This window comes from Scardinius erythrophthalmus (assembly GCF_964197995.2).
Source record: "Scardinius erythrophthalmus genome assembly, chromosome: 10".
Classification (NCBI taxonomy): Eukaryota; Metazoa; Chordata; class Actinopteri; order Cypriniformes; family Leuciscidae; genus Scardinius; species Scardinius erythrophthalmus.
This window is the reverse complement of record NC_138230.1, coordinates 13,764,086-13,779,871: the sequence shown is the minus strand read 5'-3', so window position 1 is coordinate 13,779,871 and position 15,786 is coordinate 13,764,086. Positions and strand designations below refer to the sequence as shown.

The 15,786-nt window shown below is 39.1% G+C and overlaps 1 protein-coding gene across 1 annotated transcript in view; it reads right to left on the bottom strand.

Moving 5' to 3' along the window:
* Window positions 1–15,536, bottom strand: part of LOC308697240 (nuclear GTPase SLIP-GC-like) — a 22,368-nt gene extending 6,832 nt beyond the window's left edge. The window contains exon 1 of the mRNA XM_081376402.1: window positions 15,435–15,536. The gene's annotated coding sequence lies outside the window, so the exon portion shown is untranslated. The remainder of the gene's footprint in view (window positions 1–15,434) is intronic.
* Between the last annotated feature and the right edge of the window lie 250 nt (window positions 15,537–15,786).

The following is a 15,786-nucleotide window of genomic DNA, read 5'->3' as shown; positions in this document are numbered from 1 at the left end:
GTTACTCAGATATTAAACCGAAACAAAGAAACCTCGGTGCCATTTTCAGGGCTTCTTGGCCTCTAACATCTCTCCAGTGCTGGAAAGCTTTTCTAATATTAACATGGATCAGTATTTTGTTATCATGGTTGGTTGCAACAACTAAACAATACATAATCCTGACATTTTTTTTTTAGCACACACAGAACAGACACGTTTATCAGAAATCGCTTACTCCACCTTTAAAATCAAAAAGGATTCTTCATTGTATATATGGGGGAGACCTGGGGCCTCATTTATAACTGTTGTGTACGCACAAAACAAGCCCTGAAAGAGGCGTACGCAAATACGCATAAGTTGTGATTTATAAAAACAAACTTGACACCTGCATGCAAACTCTGACCCATGCGTACAAACATTTTGGAGATGGAGCAGTTTGGCGACACTGATGGTGAGCTGAATGACTGGTGGCAGATAAAGGAAAACCACTTTAAATCTTCATTATGAGTCCTAATCATAAATACAGTGCATGGTCACAATAACAGTTTAAACATCTGACATATGCATTTAGATTAAATATGTCATTTTAATTAATGGAGTTAAGCACTTAAATTACATGAAATCATAACCAAGAAACTACAAAAAATATATATATATTATAATAAATAGAAATATTTGTAGTGGATGCCATGCTTTTGAACACTTTTCCTGTGGCATGCTTTGTTTTAATATTTTAACTACAGTGAGGATTGCTTAGCGCATTATATGGTCTGAGGAAATATTTTCGCGCAAATAATGATCAATAATGCACAATAAGGCCTATCTGTTTCCATTTAAAATATAAAGAAATTAAAAATACTATTTGGCCAGTGGAAAAGATTGAGAAAAACCTTCTCTGAAATGTATTTTATATTAATTTGATTTATTATTAAAAAACAAGGCAAGGATAGGCTACTAAATTATTTTAAGCAATATGACGGCAAATCTGTATCTCATATTTTCCAAAGTCTTGTACCATTAAACGTTATCATGTGGATGAATATGCATATGCAAATAATATGCATATGAGGATATGCATAGTAAAATTAGGTGTTGTAAGCTCCATATTTGGTTATTCGGGGTGGAGAGGCATATGCGCACAATCTTCTGCTGACTGGGATTTATAAAGGGAATTCAGCACAGGTTCAGGCGTATGCACCGTTTTATAAGTTTTTTTTTTTTTTTTTTTTTTTTTGCATACACCATTTTTGGCTTTCGGGCGCACGTACACTTTTAGTAAGGATCCTACACACAGTTTTATAAATGAGACCCCTAGAATGACTGTAACACGTTTTGCTTCAACATTGTTCCATTATTAAACATTTTTTTATAGGGATGCACCGATCCGATACTCATATATCGGTATCGGCTCCGATACGGCCATTTTTGCCGGATCGGGTATCGGTCAGATGAGGCCGATCCAAATCCGATATTGTGCATATACTATTCTGTGTTTTTGTTAAGCCCCATAAAAGGCACACAAACATTATAAAGCTCCATAAGTTTACATGCACAATAAGCCATTATGTTCTGAAGCCATTATGTAGTATAATGTGAAATAGAAATTAATATTTAAGTGTTCAACTCAAGCTCACGTAAACGTTTCCCTCAGCTGCGGCTGTCAATCCAGCATTCAAACAGCGCGTCGCGTTCGGTTACGACAACACAATTAAACTCTCTCCAAGATGAATCAGTGTTACTATTATTATACTTGATCTGTAGATAAAGGTCTATGGTTTCGCATAAAACAACTTTATCTTGCTGGACTTTATTGCTGTGCCTTTGTAACAGAGTAAAGAAAGTAAAAACAGAAACTAAGTGTGAATAGTGTCAAAATGCTTATTTTAGTTATAAAATATTTGTTCTTGTTCAATTAATCCTGTTCATTGGTTATTTAAATAATGCATCTTGGAAAGAGGGAGACATCTACAGGCAAGAAGGGTGTACAATGGGTTGAATCAGCCATCTTCTCAGTTCACGCGAGCTGTTGAGAAGGATGGTAGGTGAAAAAGTCTCTGGTCGATCGGTTAAGAAAATGTTGGAAGTAAATAGTCAATAGTGAAAAAATAGTCAATTGCATTTGTCTAGAAATGTGTTTGAGAGAACTTTATTCTGTATTTCCTGTTCAGAATGGTAAATTAGAGTGTAGCAGGGTTTTACATGCCTTATAGGTGGTTGTGCACGCAGCACGCCATGTGCTAATGGCGTCCGCTTTTTATTTCATTTGGTATATTTGATTGATTATTTTGTTTATTATTTTCTGACAGTTTTATGACCGGACCAGCAGTGCTTATAGTCTGTTTGATGTTCTTCGTGTCTTTTCCAGGTATGATGTATTACTTTTCTTCTGTGCAATTTTTGTTCTATATTTATAAAAGAAAAAGAGACTGAGTCATATTTGTATGTAACAAGGAAAAAAAAATGTTTATCTTCTCAGTTCACGCGAGCTGTTGAGAAGGATGTTTTATGACCGGACCAGCAGTACTTATTGTCTGTTTGATGTTCTTCGTGTCTTTTCCAGATTTCCTCAATTGCAGTAAACACTAAAGTAAATATGCTCAGCAAATTTGTTTTCGCGTGGTCATTATTGAAATGAAAGAACACACGAACCGAGAAGGGTTACAATGGTGCCGTGAATCCCGTTCATGATCGACGCGACGCTGAGGGGGTGTCCACCGGAGTGAGGCACGGGTTGAAGCGCTGGAGAGGCCTTTATGATCAACACAACGCAGATTATCGAGGGACCGACAAGAACGGAGTGTGACGAGTCTACGCGGGTTTTCGGCTTCGCGCGAAGCAGATCATCGAGGGACTGACGAGGGAGGTGTGCAGCAGAAACGCCGTGGGATTCGGATGGACAATTAGCCTGTTGTCAACGGAATTGAAAACTTTTTTTTCCCTCTCCTCTTTCAACGAACTTTCGAGCAACGGGAAAATCGTTGGACTGCAGCTAAGTGACTGTTATTGACAGAGTTTTTTCTAATTTATTTTTATTTTAAGCCTTAGGGGTATCCTGAAAATGGCTGAGGGTGGTGCTGATAGCTCATTGTTTGGGGTTGGACGGGGAAAATACCTGATGCAGTTTTCTAGTACAAAATCAGGACAGAGTGAAGTAAATTTTAGGGCCAGTGACCATAAGGAAAAGGAGAATTACATGATTCATGATGTCAACCAGACTTTCCCTGTCACGTCTACTCCCAGACCAGATAAAATGGAGGTGTCTAGCGATCGTGACGTCAGTGATCTTGGCGTCTTAGTTGAAGAATTGGGTAGAAAAATCGGCGAATCAGTTACTGCTAGACTTTTGTCAGAGGGTGGATTCGCTGGGACTAGTAATAAGACCAGCACCAGTTCTCAATGTGCCAATCTCGATTTATCTCAGTTGAATGTCATCTTGAAGTCAGATGATAAAGAACCTCCTATATTTAGAGGAGACAGTCTGGGTAGATGTGATGTTCAAGAATGGGTTGACATGATGCAGCTCTACCTAAAAAAGAGAAATGTCAATACCCCAGATCAAGCAGATGAAATAATTGGTCACCTTATGGGTAGAGCAAGAGATGTTGTAAAAGTAACCCTACGCAGTAACCCTACGTTAGACTGCAAAGCACACCCAGAGTTAATATACAGCATACTTAAACAACATTTCAGTAATGTGTCCTATTCCAGTATGCCACTTGCTGATTTTTACAGCACATTACCTAGACAAGGTGAGAGCCCTGTTGACTATTGGTTACGTCTAAATAAGGCAGCAGACATTGCTGATGAGTTTCTCAAAGCTCAGGGTAGGTGTATGGATAATTTGAATTCAGAAGTTGCAATGATGTTTGTGCGCAATTGTCCAGACACTGACTTGGCGCGTACATTTAAAGTGCGACCGTTAGAAAACTGGACTGCAAAGGACGTTCAGGAGCTCTTAGACAGTTTTCAGCGTGACAGTAAATTGAGAGCTAACACAAATGAATATGTGATCGGTCAAAAAGCACAGATTGCTATGCACAGTTGTGAACGTGTTAATGTTGGTCCTGAGTCTGTGCTAACGTGTTTTAAGCAGGGAACCAGCGGATCTCACGAATCGAAACCCGATGTAAAGGACGAGTCTAGTTTGAACCGGATGGCCGATATGCTGGCGCAGCTGATTGACGTTTTGAAAAAGAGGGAGGAGAGTAAATCTGAGAATGTGCCTGCAGGTAGAACGCGAGGAAAGACTACAGTTGGACAGAGGGGCTGTAAGATTTGTGGTGACACATCTCACACTACAATTGATCACTGCAGAAATGATCACTTGTGTTTCAGATGTCATGTTGCTGGCCATTCGAAGCGTGACTGTACAAAGACATTCCCTAATTCACGTTCTGCCTCAGATTCATCTGGCGGTCAGGGAAACTGAGTCGCCTGCACTCGGAGAGGGGGAGTGTGGGTGTTTCTGAAAATTCCCTCAAGTTGGATACTGATTTTGAAGCTTTGTTTCTCTCTTTTAAGAATAGCTCTCCTGACTCTCAGAGAGTCATCTTTCAGAATACACAACGCATTGCTTACTCAGAAACACTCTTCTACACACCTGTACTTATTAATGACTCACTCACTGTTAATGCCATGTTAGACACCGGCTCTATGGCCTGTACTCTGAGCGATTCAGTAGTCATTAAGCTGAGGGAAAATGGTGTCTTGGATACTGTCAGGGAGGAAGAAACTGATGTCATCATAATAGGATGCGGTGGCAAACGAGTGTTTCCTAAGGGTATGTTTGAACTGAAACTGGATGTTTATGGTTGTGATGTTATTGTCCCATGTCTTGTTGTTCCAGGACAAATTGATGACCTCATTTTAGGGACAAACGTCATTAAGCACCTTGTCCACAGACTGAAGGATTCCGACAGATATTGGGAACTGATCTCTACGCCTAGTGGACCCAATTTGGAGGGTGATGAGTTTTTGTCGATGCTGTCTGGTGTACATCGATGGAGGGGTGAAACAGTTCCAGATGTTGTCGGTACGGTGAAACTTAACCATGCAGTCACACTTTCGCCTGGCCAAGAACATCTTGTTTGGGGCAAACTACCCGTTAAGTCATGTGGTCAACCGGGCAGTACTGTCATGGTGGAACCGTCTAGACTCCATTCTGCCTCTAGAAAAGTTTTAGTGGGTCGCGTTGTTTCTCCTCTTTGGGGCGATGGTTGGATACCACTAAAGTTGATCAATCCTAGCGACAAGCCGGTAACGCTGAGGCGAAACACTAAAGTAGCTGATGTTTACCCTTGTATTGCATTAGAAGATGTGTGTGAAACAGAGTCTAAGTCTACACTACAGTCAAGCGTTCAGCGGTCGGCAACTGAACCTGATAAATCTGACACTCTGGGCTACAGGCTTCAAAAGTTTGGTTTGGAGACTGTTGACTTAGAAAAGTGTGAAGTTTCTGATTTTTGGAAAAAAAAGCTGTGTGATTTAGTGCTTGAATACGAGTCCATTTTTTCCAGACATTCTCTTGACTGTGGCGAAGTCAAGGACTTTGTGCACAGAATTCATTTGTTTGATGAGAGACCGTTTCGCTTACCTTTTAGGCGAGTTCCCCCTTCACAGTACCAGAAGTTGCGTGTCGCTCTGAATGATATGGAGGAGAGGGGTATAATACGCAAGTCTGTTAGTGAATTCGCATCGCCCTTGGTTTTGTGTTGGAAAAAGAATGGTGATTTGCGGATTTGCACGGACTTCCGCTGGCTAAACGCGCGTACCGTGAAAGATGCGCACCCCCTGCCTCACCAAGAGGATTGTCTTGCGGCGCTCGGTGGCAATTCATTGTTCAGTACAATGGATTTGACTTCAGGGTTTTATAATATCCCACTACATGAAGATGATAAAAAGTACACTGCATTCACTACGCCGCTAGGGTTGCACGAATATAACAGGCTACCTCAAGGCCTTTGTAACTCGCCTGCAAGTTTCATGAGAATGATGACTAAGATCTTTGGTGACCAAAATTTCTTGTCTCTGTTGTGTTACCTGGACGATTTAATGGTCTTCGCACCTAGTGAAGAGGTTGCACTGCACAGGCTTGAAATGGTTTTCGGAATGTTAAAAAAACACAATTTGAAATTGTCGCCGAAAAAATGTCACTTCCTAAGACGCTCTGTCAAATTTCTTGGTCATTTGATTTCAGAGGAAGGCGTGTCTACAGACCCCGGAAAAGTCGAAGCAATTGCTGAAATTACTTCTGCCAATTTAATGTGTCCTGATGGTGTCACCCCATCGGTTAAGAAGATTCAGTCTTTTCTTGGTCTCATTATGTGGTACCAACGTTTCATCGAGAATTGTTCGTCTCTTGCACGTCCACTTTTTGCTTTGACTAGTGGAGTTAAGAAAGCCAGAGGAGTGGGGCGCAGAGGGGCTCCTACGTCCAGAAAGCCAACTTCTGATGATTGGTCTCCAGCTTGCGAGGCGGCTTTGTCTGCACTGAAGGAAGCCCTTCTCTCTAATGTAGTCCTTGCACACCCTGACTTTTCCAGGCCCTTTATTCTTGCTACCGATGCTTCATCCGAAGGGTTGGGCGCTGTGCTTTCGCAACTGAGTCCTGGTGAAAACAGGGCTCGACCCATTGCGTTCGCAAGTAAGTCATTGTCCAGAGCACAAGCCAGATATCCAGCGCATCGTCTTGAATTCCTCGCACTTAAGTGGGCCGTATGTGATAAATTTAGTCACTGGCTAAAAGGGCATCGGTTCACGGCTTGGACGGATAATAATCCCTTGACGCATATTTTGACTAAACCTAGGCTTGACGCTTGTGAGCAAAGGTGGGTGGCTAAACTCGCTGCCTTTGAGTTCGACATCAAATATGTTCCTGGGTCAAAAAATACAATAGCTGACACTTTGAGCAGGCAACCTTTTGCTGGCAGTCGAGTTAGTCATCGCATAGTCAGGGAGCCCTATGAAAAGCTGATAGCGGAGTCAAGGGGCAATACCTGTGCAGCTGTCCAGGATGTTTTCAGATTGTCCAATGCCAGTCAGCGAGTGGTCGGCAGTGCGGAAGCGGGTGCTTGTGAGTGGATGGGGATTAACTTCAATGCAGATGAGCCAGGAAGTTTTTCAAGTGATGGTGTGGCTGCTGTTTTTTCTAATCACCTTTCGTGGGAAGAAGGAATGAGAGTGCGAACTATTCCTCTGGCTGGATTTGTCCAGCAGGTAACAGATGTGGGATTTGATGCTCTTCTTTCATATTCTCGCCAAGACCTAAGAGACCGACAACTTGAGGATGAACACTTGCAGAGGGTGATGTTCTACGTTGACCGTAAACGCAGGCCCTCGAGACGTGAGCGCATGGGGGAGCCCGGTGCTGTGCGGGCGTTTTTAAAGCAGTGGGACAAGCTATCTTTGGTTGACGGTGTACTGTTTCGTGTTTCTAAAGATCCTTTGACACGTCACAAGCGGTTTCAATATGTAGTGCCTTCAGCCCTCAAAACTGAAGTATTGAGAGGTTGTCATGATGAGGCTGGACACCAAGGCCAGTATCGTACTCTTCACATTTCCCGCCAGCGTTTTTACTGGACAGGCCTCGAACAAGATGTTCGTGAGTATGTGAAAATATGTAGCCGTTGTGTGCTTGCGAAGACGCCAGAGCCGGAGGGACGAGCTCTATTAGAGAGTGTTAAAACTTCTGCTCCACTTGAGTTAGTCTGCGTTGATTTCTGGACAGCGGAGGATTCACGAAATAAGTCAGTTGATGTGTTAGTGGTCACTGACCATTTTACCAAGCTTGCCCATGCTTTCCGTTGTCCAGACCAGACTGCTAGGTCAGTGGCAAAGAAGCTCTGGGATAACTATTTCTGTTACTATGGTTTCCCAGAGCGCATTCATTCTGATCAAGGTGCCAATTTCTGTAGCGAGCTGATCAGACACTTGCTCGAGTTCTCTGGGGTTAAGAAGTCGCAAACGACCCCATATCATCCCATGGGGAATGGTACTGCAGAGAGATTTAATCGGACACTGGGAAATATGATCAGAGCCCTGGAGCCACGACCAAAGCATGACTGGCCTCAGATGCTTCATACGCTGACGTTTTTGTACAATTGTACTGCACACGAAACTACGGGGTTTCCTCCCTTCTATCTAATGTTTGGTCGTACGCCAAGATTGCCGATTGATGTCATTTTTAAGAGCGTGTTGAAGGATGATCTGAACGTCTCTCTCCACAAGTACATAGAGTCTCTGAACAGGGACTTGAAGGATGCTCTCGCTGTTGCAAAGGCTAATGCTTCTAAAGAACAGTCTCACCAAGCCCGCGTGTACGATCGTAGAAATAAGGGTGTGAATATTGAAGTTGGTGATAGAGTTCTTTTAGCCAACAAAAGTGAGCGCGGCAAACGCAAACTTTCAGACAAGTGGGAAAGTGTGGTGTATACCGTGGTTGATCGTGATCCTGAGACCCACATTTACAAGATTAAACACCCCGTATCTGGTCAACTCAAAGTGGTACACAGGAATCTACTTCTGTGTGTCAATTTCTTCCCTGTGTGTGACACTGTAGGGACTAATGATGATGAGAGTGCGTTTTTAGTTGATGATGGTGTTTTTGATGAATGTTCTGTAACTTCTGATGAATCAACAACTAATTGTGAATGTCCCGTCATAGCTGACTCTGTGGCTGACAATAGTCTACAAATGGACGGGTTATGTGAGGTTCATGATTCAGCCGAGGTTGTTAGTTTCCCACCACAAGGTGTGGTCTCTGAAGATGCTCTTTTGGACCCTTTGGTCCTTCAGGAAAGTCCTGAAATGACAAATGTTTCTAACTCTGATCTCGCTGTTGATAGTGTTGTGAATGGTACAGAGTTACCAGGCCGTAGATCAAAGTTTGGCAGATTACTGAAACCAGTAAATCGTCTTATTTCTTCCATGAATCAACAGACTTTGTTCCATTCAAGAAAGCAAACTCTTGGAAAATGGTCTATTTCAGTTCTTAGTTTGAAATATTGATGTTGAATTTTGTGTTCTATCAGTTTTCGTGAAAAAGAACAAGAGAATTGCAAGTATGATGTGTTAACGGCACGTTATTTGGGTCATGATTAAGGATGAGTGATATGCGCAGCACTTTTTCTTATCAGTTCTTTAATTGAACAGTCTCTACTGATCAAAAGCTTTCTGCTAATAATGGCAATTCCAGGTTTGTTTGTCTTTGAGAAGCTCTATTCGTCTATTTTCTAAGATTATCGCATTTTGCCACATTCAGTGGGGGTGAATGTAACAGAGTAAAGAAAGTAAAAACAGAAACTAAGTGTGAATAGTGTCAAAATGCTTATTTTAGTTATAAAATATTTGTTCTTGTTCAATTAATCCTGTTCATTGGTTATTTAAATAATGCATCTTGGAAAGAGGGAGACATCTACAGGCAAGAAGGGTGTACAATGGGTTGAATCAGCCATCTTCTCAGTTCACGCGAGCTGTTGAGAAGGATGGTAGGTGAAAAAGTCTCTGGTCGATCGGTTAAGAAAATGTTGGAAGTAAATAGTCAATAGTGAAAAAATAGTCAATTGCATTTGTCTAGAAATGTGTTTGAGAGAACTTTATTCTGTATTTCCTGTTCAGAATGGTAAATTAGAGTGTAGCAGGGTTTTACATGCCTTATAGGTGGTTGTGCACGCAGCACGCCATGTGCTAATGGCGTCCGCTTTTTATTTCATTTGGTATATTTGATTGATTATTTTGTTTATTATTTTCTGACAGTTTTATGACCGGACCAGCAGTACTTATTGTCTGTTTGATGTTCTTCGTGTCTTTTCCAGGTATGATGTATTACTTTTCTTCTGTGCAATTTTTGTTCTATATTTATAAAAGAAAAAGAGACTGAGTCATATTTGTATGTAACAAGGAAAAAAAAATGTTTATCTTCTCAGTTCACGCGAGCTGTTGAGAAGGATGTTTTATGACCGGACCAGCAGTACTTATTGTCTGTTTGATGTTCTTCGTGTCTTTTCCAGATTTCCTCAATTGCAGTAAACACTAAAGTAAATATGCTCAGCAAATTTGTTTTCGCGTGGTCATTATTGAAATGAAAGAACACACGAACCGAGAAGGGTTACACCTTATGTATGAGCCATATTCAGTTTGTATTGTTTTATGTAATTTTGTCCTGTGCCACTGGGGGGCTGTATGTGCTTTGTGGCTCAGCTGATCTTGGATCAGCCCGGGTAGGTCATTTAACTTAGAGGAAACCCTTCTTATACTGTCTATGGGAAACCCAGACACGGGTGTTGCTGATTTGGGAAGCAAACAGTTTTCGACTGTGCCTTTGTGGTGAGCAATTCGGTTTGTTGTTTTGGTTACATGTATGAGTTATATTGCCGCTTTTTGATATATGGAGGAGAATAAATTTGCTAGATAATAGTAACATTACTGAACTCTCCGTTTGTTTTGTGTGAGGACGCACGGGCACATGTCTAAACTTAATTCGCTGTATTAGCAACCAGTACTAGACTTCGTTTAGGACTTAGTCAGTAGGCTACACCTTAATCATGTTACTTTCTACCGGGTGTCTGTTAGATCACAACACTGGAGTAAAGTCAGAGCACTATTTGTTCTTCACGCGCACAGTAACTGAAATTTAAAACTGTTAAAATAAAATGCTGAATAGACTATTGCATAGATAGATACTGTATAATACACAGTGTCGCCAAACTGCTCCGTCTCCAAAATGTTCGTACGCATGGGTCAGAGTTTGCGTGTAGGTGCGCAAATTTTCAAACTGGTAATTATAGCATTTATTAACATTTATATTTTTAAGCCACAATTTATTACTTTTAAATAAACTGTGTAGTAGATGCCCATTTTTAATAATTTATTAACAACAATTACAGACACTTCAATCCAATCAATCCATCAAATTTATCGTCAGTTATTTAGTCAAGTATAATAACTCCAGATGTTTCTTTTCTGTCATTTATTTATTGGTGTCACCAGGCTCCCAGCGATTTAAAAAAAATGAGTCAGCTGACAGCCTGTATATAGGTCGCAATTAATACTCATCCTCTACTTCTCATTGACTTAACACTTGTAACACCTATTTAAATGGTTATAAAGTTACTCAGTATAATAATTTGGAACAGTGTTGTTGGGTTTGGCTAAGGAGGTGGAGTGTCATGTCAAATCACAGAAATGAAATTAAAGAAATTAAGCCGGCTTTACAGACAAAACATGAAATGATGAGCTTTCTGACCGATCTTTAATTGCATCTAGAGGGCTGAATTACAGTCTTGTGCTACAGCGCCACACTGGTCAAACTGTGTTAATGCAGGCCCTTACATTAGGTCATATGAGATCAAACGACTATTCAACAACAAAAATATCTGTCAACAAATATTTATCATTGATGTTGCTGATAATGTCGACTAATCGTTTCAGCCTTACTTTCAAGGCCCAGAAAGGTAGTATAGAAATTAAAATAGTCCATGTGACTACAGTGCTTCAACCTTGTTATGAAGAGATATGAATACTTTTTGTGTGCAAAAAAACCCAAATAATAACTTTACTTTAACATTTTCTTCTCTTCCCTGTCAGTCTCCACACTGTTCAAATGAGCACCAGAACACATGCGTGTTATGTTAATGCAGGATCCTGCCAATTTCTGAGCCGGTGTTCTGACATATAACCCAGAAGTGCTGCGCTGTGTTTACAACGTGAACCGCGTCAGAGACAGACAGAGAAGAAATTGTTGAATAGAGTTTATTTATTTATTTATTTATTTATTTATTTATTTTTTATTTATTTTTTTTGCGCAGAAATTTGTTGTCGCTTCATAACATTAAGGTTGAACTACTGTAGACACATGGACTATTTTAACGATGTCTTTACTACCTTTCTGGGCTTTGAAAGTGGTTATGATGTTGCTGTCGAGGTCAGAAAGCTCTTGGATTTCATCAAAAATATCTTTTTATATTTAATTATATCATATTTGTGTTAGGAAGATGAATGAAGGTCTTACGGGTTTAGGATCAACATGAGGTTGAGTCATGACAGAAATTTTATTTTTGGATGAACTAACCTTTTAAGTCTTTCTCTTTGAGGAAATCAAAAAATGTCATGAACTGAACTTTTATAAATTAAAAAAAAAAGTCTTATTCTGTTTTTTCATCATGGACTTAGGCCTTTTTTCCATCCGACCAATCCGATCAAAGAAACTAAGGCAGAGTTATGTAAGGATCTAATCGTATTGCAGTTTTTCTCGATTGCTAACACATTATAACTGATTCAGTTGGCCCAATTTCCCAAACCATTCATTCAGTTGTTCTCAAAACAAAGACACATTTCTTTGGAATTCTCAGAATCTCTGCATTCTAACACTGGAGAGAGAGAGAGAGCTGAAAGAATCATCTCAAGGGTTTTTTTATACTTGCACAGCCTACAGTATAATCACACCAGTACTTTAGATGAGGGAAATTTCACTATTCTATGTACAGTAAACTATAGCACATGTTGTTCACCCTCAAACTTGTATTTGTCTACTTTATTTGCAGCCATTTGTATGTGTAGCCTACTGTATTTTTGCAGAACTGAGAAATGACTGCCTAGTGCCTAGGGATATAGTCTTGTGTCAGAATACCAAACAAAAAATGGCCAAATGTTTAGAGGATGCTGAATTTTCTTTTTGTTTTACTGTACTGTATTGTGGTGCATAAGTTCATATGAAAATTATTTGGTATTTGAACTTTTCTTTTCTAGTGCTTTTCATCTAGGCCTACTGCAAGATCTCTTTACAGTAGTGTAATTCTTTTTTTTTTCTCCAAAAGTTCATTGGTGTATTTTTACTGTACCTGCAAAATAATTCCTGAATCTCAATAAGATGTTTTTGTTACTCTATTATGAATTGACCTCACCAGTGTTCAGTGTTCACAGTGGAGTAGTCTGTGTATTTAAATTTTCTGTGTCATTTGAGGCCAAAATTTGATTTTGACAGAAGAGAATGTTTTTGACTAGAATATTTTATTTTGACCTGGAAGTTTGAGGTTTGTGCAAGTTGGTGTATCGTTTTGAGATTGTGCTTATAGTTGTGAGAAAACAGTGAATTGTTTCATGAATTGTGTGTTTAATAGCAATCAAGAAAAACTGTAATAACTAGACTGAAAAGTTTGAAAGACAAATTTATACGAGCTTGTCTTAAAACAAACTTATAGTCTTGTTTCAAAGACGTAAATAGTGTGGTCCGTTAGACCAGAATATATAGATGTTCGCAAGATTTTAGATGGTTTCAAGGTTATTTGGGCTGGTTGCTAGGCTCTTGCTATGCAGTTGATGGGCTGTTGCTAGAGTATGTGGTATATAGTTGTTTTGGGTAACCACACACAGACATTCCCACCTCTGTTAGTAACAGTTGCCAAACACTGTTTTCAAAACTGATCCAGTCTCAGTGTTTTTATGTAATAGTATTTCTTTCTAATGTTAGAAAATTCAAACATTTTTGCTGCTCTGTAAAACGTGATTTATACCATCCAAGCAGGCTTTGAAATATTAATAAAACAGCTTGTCTTATTAATACAAGCTCAGAAACATATAGAATCTGTTGATATTCATATAAAGTACATTGAAATGGTGCCATGATGGATATTGAAATGCAAATGCAAAGAAATGTATTGACGCAAGTAAATACGGCAAATAATTTAACTGTTAACGCAAGTAGAAGCAACACGTGCATAAATGTAGAGATAATGTGTTTCAATAGTGATTATAAAAGGGGGCCTTTAGAGCTTTCATGGGTGGAAGATCTTTTGGGGAGAGAGAGCATAAGCAAGCGGAAGCCAGCTACAAGACCACATCCTCAGATTACAGCTCACAAATAACATAAATATTTATGATCATTTTATGTTGTGTTTTTGGTGTATTTTCTGGTCATTGTCCCACAGCAATCCAAAATAAATATTACATGATGTAATTGTTAAACAATTAAAGAAATGTTATTTTAGACATTAAAGTGATGGGGAGAGCGGGGCACAGCCAAAAACACTTTTTGACTTTCTCAGCATGTATAAATTCACTTGGGGTTCAGAGTATTTATTTTTTCCCACATTGATTTCACACATGTATACAACTGTGGTTTTGTTTCATTAACCCTCTGGAGTCTGAGCGGTTTTCTGGGCCCTGGGGGTGTTCTGACATGCTCTGACATTTGTGCTTTTTTCAGTTGCTTATAAACATACAGTGTATGTTTTTTTTTTTTTTTTTTTTTTTTCTTGATTTTACCCTGAAAGAATGGAAGTGAAATGTGACAACATGCCCCATAGGTGGGGCATGTTGAGCCCGATCTCACGGGAAAACGTACAAATTCTACGAGGTGGCTTATTCGTACGAATTCATACGACCTGACTCGTACGAATTAGTACGATTTTTGCAAAATCGTACATATTTTACGAATTGTCCAATTCGTGTGAATTCATACGAATGACCTACCCCTGACCCCGCCCCTAAACCTACCCATCACGTGGGTTTAGACAAATCGTACAAATTCGTACGAGCTAGGTCGTACGAATTAGTACGAATTAGCCAACTTTTTATCATTCGTACGAATTCGTACGAATTGGTCGTGAGATAGCGTTGGCATGTTGTAACACGTGAGAGGCACATTGTAACATGTCCATATGACTGCTTACATGTGATCTGATCTAATCAAAAAAAAATATACAAGACAAAATAAAATATTTTGTCAAAATAGAATTACATTTTTTGTTTAAAATAATGGCATTTTTTAATAATTAAAAATAATGTAATTTGAGTTTAACAAACACACCACAAAACACAGCTAGGCAGCATAGTTCAAAACATAATAATAATAATAATAATAATAATAATAATAATAATGATTAATAATTTCTGAACATTGATTCTGTCTTTATTCACCCTTTTCTCATGGTTTCTCAATATTATTTATACAAGTATAGAATAGAATAGCATAGTTCTTCTAATAGGGTCATATTGTAGTTCAGTGTTACAACGTGCCCCATCTGCGCAAATAGGATTTAAACCCGGATAGTGTCTTCTGCTGGTTAAATCAGCAGTAAAGAACTATCTCAACCTTTAAATAACAGATATACGTTTAAAATAATATCATATTTGTATATTTTAAATAAACACAAAAAACAGAGATGAAAAATTAAGATTAAGAAATGTACTTTTGCTATGGTTAAATGTTCAGTAATATCTTCCAAAGATTTTAATGTTGGCGCAATTTTTTTCCTCTATATAGTGTTTATATGGGCAACTAGTAAATGCACTAAGTTTTGCCATGCTGGCATGTGTGGAAAGTTTCGAACCGCGTGTTACAACTAGCCCAGCGTTAGGTAGTGCCCCACTCACCCCTATTTTTGTTTAACATTATATAGTCAGTATATATATATTAATTTTAATCCAATTTAAGCATCATAATTTGAAGGAAAACTTACCATATATCTCCAGATAGAGTCTGTGGGACAGGAGACTGTTGTCGATTCAGCTGTTAAGTTGAGCAGATTTGATTCACTAATGTTTGATAATTGTTTCGTTATATCGACATTTCCTGCACATGACACACTTTTACTTTCATTTCTAAGTAAGTGTGCTGAGGAGAAAAATTCTATTTCTGGAAAAAAAAAATACCGGCAGGAAGGAAATTTGTTGTCCCATTGTTGTCAATTTACATTGTCTACATGTTTCTAGAGCTCCTCGTGATATTCTGCAATTGGTGATGAAGCAATTAACATTTGAGCATGAATTCTGATGATTTGGATTGCAGCGCACAAATAAATTGATCAATAT